The sequence below is a fragment of the Triticum urartu genome, chromosome 5 (genome assembly GCF_003073215.2).
Source record: "Triticum urartu cultivar G1812 chromosome 5, Tu2.1, whole genome shotgun sequence".
NCBI classification, from domain to species: Eukaryota; Viridiplantae; Streptophyta; class Magnoliopsida; order Poales; family Poaceae; genus Triticum; species Triticum urartu.
In genome coordinates, this window is record NC_053026.1 from 615131072 (window position 1) to 615136260 (window position 5189).

Genomic DNA, 5189 nt, shown 5'->3' on the forward strand with positions numbered 1-5189 from the left:
CGGACGGACTTCAGCTTCACTATGGGTGAGAAAGTCTCATCGTAGTCAACCCCTTGAACTTGTCGATAACCCTTAGCGACAAGCCGAGCCTTATAGATGGTCACATTACCATCTGCGTCTGTCTTCTTCTTAAAGATCCATTTATTTTCTATGGCTCGCGATCATCGGGCAAGTCAGTCAAAGTCCATACTTCGTTTTCATACATGGATCCTATCTCAGATTTCATGGCTTCCAGCCATTTTTCGGAATCTGGGCCCGCCATTGCTTCTTCATAGTTCGAAGGTTCACCATTGTCTAACAACATGATTTCCAGGACAGGGTTGCCGTACCACTCTGGTGCGGAATGTGTCCTTGTGGACCTACGAAGTTCAGTAGCAACTTGATCTGAAGTTTCATGATCATCATCATTAACTTCCTATCTAGTTGGTGCAGGCACCTCAGAAACATTTTCTTGAGCTGCGCCACTCTCCGGTTCAAGAGGCAATACTTCATCAAGTTCTACTTTCCTCCCACTTACTTCTTTCGAGAGAAACTCTTTCTCTAGAAAGGATCCATTCTTGGCAACAAAGATCTTGCCTTCGGATCTGAGGTAGAAGGTATACCCAATAGTTTCTTTAGGGTATCCTATGAAGACGCATTTTTCCGATTTGGGTTCGAGCTTTTCAGGTTGAAGTTTCTTGACATAAGCATCGCATCCCCAAACTTTCAGAAATGACAGCTTAGGTTTCTTACCAAACCACAATTCATACGGTCTCGTCTCAACGGATTTCGACGGAGCCCTATTTAAAGTGAATGCGGCAGTCTCTATAGCACAACCCCAAAATGATAGCGGTAGATTGGTAAGAGACATCATAGATCGCACCATATCCAATAGGGTGCGATTACGACATTCGGACACACCATTACGCTATGGTGTTCCAGGCGGCATGAGTTGTGAAACTATTCCACATTTCCTTAAGTGCGTGCCAAATTCGTGACTCAAATATTCTCCCCCACGATCTGATCGTAAGAACTTGATTTTCCATCATGTGATTCTCAACCTCACTCTGAAATCCTTGAAACTTTCAAAGTCTCAGACTGTGTTTCATTAAGTAGACATACCCATCTACTCAAGTCATCAAGTGAGGGTGAGAACATAACGATAGCCAACGCGAGCCCAACACTCATTGGAACCGCACACATCAGTATGTATGATTTCCAATAAGTGGTTGCTCGCTCCATTGTTCCGGAGAACGGAGTCTTGGTCATTTGCCCATGAGGCATGGTTCGCACGTGTCAAATGATCATAATCAAGAGACTCCAAAAGTCCAATCTGCATGGAGTTTCTTCATGCGTTGACCACCAATGTGACCAAGGCGCAGTGCCAACAAGTATGTGAACTATCATATCAACCTTACAACCTTGGGCATCACACTATGAATATGTGTAACATCACGTTCGAGATTAAATAAGAATAAACCATTGACCACGGGGGGACATGACCATAAAACATGTTCTCTCATTATAAATAGAACAACCATTATTCTCAGATTTAAATGAAGTAGCCATCTTCGCATTAAACGAGATCCAGATACAAATTCATGCTCAAAGCTGGTACTAATAACAATTATGAGGTTTAAAACTAATCTGTAGGTAAATGTAGAGGTAGCGTGCCGACGGATCACATCGACCTTGGAACCATTCCCGAGCCGCACATCACCTCGTCCTTCGCCAGTCTCCTTTATCCCGTAGTTCCTATTTGAGTTACAAATAGAGCAACTGGCACCGGTATCAAATACCCAGGAGCTACTACGCGCTGGTTAGTACACATCAATAACATGTATATCACATATACCTTTGGTTGCCGGCCTTCTTATCCGCTAAGTACTGGGCAGTTCCGCTTCCAGTGACCGTTCCCTGCTAATAAAAAGCACTCAGTCTCAGGCTGGGGTCCCATTCTTGTGCTTCTTCCCCGGCAGCTTGCTTACCGGGCGCGGCAACTCCCTGTGCGTCCTTCTTGAAGTTCTTTTCACCCCTTGCCTTTCTTGAACTTAGTGGTTTTATTCACCATCAACACTTGATGTTCCCTTTTGATTTCCACCTCCGCTGAATTTCAGCATTGAATATACCTCGAGGAATGGTCTTTTCCATCGCCCGCATATTGAAGTTCATCACAAAGCTCTTGTAGCTAGGTGGGAGCGACTGAAGGATTCTGTCAACGACCGCATATCCGGGAGATTAACTCCTAGCTGAGACAAGCGGTTGTGTAACCCAGACATTTTGAGTATGTGCTCGTTGACGGAACTATTCTCCTCCATCTTACAACTGTAGAACTTGTCGGAGACTTCATATCTCTTGACCCGGGCATGAGCTTGGAAAACCATTTTCAGCTCTTGGAACATCTCATATGCTCCGTGTTTCTCAAAACGCTTTTGGAGCCCCGGTTCTAAGCTGTAAAGCATGCCGCACTGAACCAGGGAGTAATCATCACTACGCGTCTGCCAAGCGTTCATAACGTCTTGTTCTGCAGGGAAAACAGGTGCTTCACTAGCGGTGCATCAAGGACATATGCTTTCCTGGCAGCTATGATGATAATCCTCAGGTTACGGACCCAGTCTGTGTAGTTGCTGCCATCGTCTTTTAGCTTGGTTTTCTCTAGGAACGCGTTGAAGTTGAGGGCAACATTAGTGTGGGCCATTTGATCTACAAGACATATTGCAAAGATTTTTAGACTATGTTCATGATAATTAAGTTAATCTAATCAAATTATTTAATGAACTCCCACTCAGATAGACACCCCTCTAGTCATCTGAGTGATACATGATCCGAGTCAACTAGGCCGTGTCCGATCATCACATGAGACGGACTAGTCATCATCGGTGAACATTTTCATGTTGATCGTATCTTCTATACAACTCATGTTGAACCTTTCGGTCTTCGGTGTTCCGAGGCCATGTCTGTACATGCTAGGCTCGTCAAGTCAACCTAAGTGTATTGTGTGTGTAAATCTGGCTTACACCTGTTGTATGCGAACGTTAGAACCTATCACACCCGATCATCACGTGGTGCTTCGGAACAACGGGACCTTAGCAACGGTGCACAGTTAGGGGGAACACTTTCTTGAAATTATTGCGAGGGATCATCTTATTTATGCTACCGTCGTTCTAAGCAAATAAGATGTAAAACATGATAAACATCACATGCAATCAAATAGTGACATGATATGGCCAATATCATTTTGCTCCTTTTGATCTCCATCTTCGGGGCGCCATGATCATCATCGTCACCGGCATGACACCATGATCTCCATCATCATGATCCATCATCGTGTCTTCATGAAGTTGTCTCGCCAACTATTACTTCTACTACTATGGCTAACGTTAGCAATAAAGTAAAGTAATTACATGACGTTTATGTTGACACGCAGGTCATAAATAAATTAAGACAACTCCTATGGCTCCTGCCGGTTGTCATACTCATCGACATGCAAGTCGTGATTCCTATTACAAGAACATGATCAATCTCATACATCACATATATCATTCATCACATCCTTTTGGCCATATCACATCACAGGCATATGCTGCAAAAACAAGTTAGACGTCCTCTAATTGTTGTTGCAAGTTTTAGGTGGCTGCTAGGGTTTCTAGCAAGAACGTTTCTTACCTACGCCAAAACCACAACGTGATATGCCAATTTCTATTTACCCTTCATAAGGACCCTTTTCATCGAATCCGATCCGACTAAAGTGGGAGAGACAGACACCCGCTAGCCACCTTATGCAACTAGTGCATGTCAGTCGGTGGAACCAGTCTCACGTAAGCGTACGTGTAAGGTCTGCCCAGGCCGCTTCATCCCACGATGCCGCCGAATCAAGATAAGACTAGTAACGGCAAGTAAATTGACAAAATTGACGCCCACAACAACTTGTGTTCTACTCGTGCATAGAAACTACGCATAGACCTAGCTCTGATACCACTGTTGGGGATCGTAGCAGAAATTTAAAATTTTCTACGCATCACCAAGATCAATCTATGGAGTCATCTAGCAACGAGAGGGAGAAGAGTGCATCTACATACCCTTGTAGATCACGAGTGGGAGCGTTCAAGAGAACGGGGTTGATGGAGTCGTACTCGACGTGATCCAAATCACCGATGATTCTAGCGCCAAACGGACGGCACCTCCGCGTTCAACACACGTACGGAGTGGAGACGTCTCTCGTGCCTTGATCCAGCAAGGAGGAGGGAGAGGTTGAGGAAGAGAGCTCCAACAGCAGCACGACGGCGTGGTGGTGGCGGAGCGGCAGTACTCCGGCAGGGCTTCGCCAAGCTCTTAACGGAGGAGGAGTGGTGTTGGGGGGGGGAGGGGCTGCGCCTATGATGTGGTGTGCAGCCCTCCCCTTGCCCCTCTATTTATAGGGGAAGGATGAAGGGGGCCGGCCCTCTAGATGAGATCTAGAGGGGGGGCGGCGGCCAAGGGGGTGGCTTGCCCCCCAAGCAAGGGGGGCACCCCCTCTAGGGCCCCCCCCCAACCCTAGGCGCATGGGCCCAAGGGGGGGTGCGCCCAGCCCACTTGGGGCTGGTTCCCTTTCCTATACGGCCCATGAGGCCCTCCGAGAGAGGTGGTCCCTCCCGGTGGACCCCCGGAACCCCTCCGGTGGCCCCGGTACAATACCGATATGCCCCCGAACCTTTCCGGTGACCGTGTGACAACTTCCTATATATAAATCTTCACCTCTGGACCATTCCAGAACTCCCCGTGACGTCCAGGATCTCATCCGGGACTCCGAGCAACATTCGGTAATCACATACAAGTCTTCCTACCCTAGCGTCATCGAACCATAAGTGTGTAGACCCTACGGGTTCGGGAACCATGCAGACATGACCGAGACAACTCTTCGGCCAATAACCAACAGCGGGATCTGGATACCCATGTTGGCTCCCACATGTTCCACAATGATCTCATCGGATGAACCACGATGTCGAGGATTCAAGCAATCCCGTATACAATTCCCTTTGTCAATTGGTACGTTACTTGCCCGAGATTCGATCGTCGGTATCCCAATACCTCGTTCAATCTCGTTACCGGCAAGTCACTTTACTCGTTCCGTAACACATCATCCCGTGACCAAACCTTAGTCACATTGAGCTCATTACGATGATGTCTTACCGAGTGGGCCCAGAGATACCTCTCCGTCATACAGAGTGACA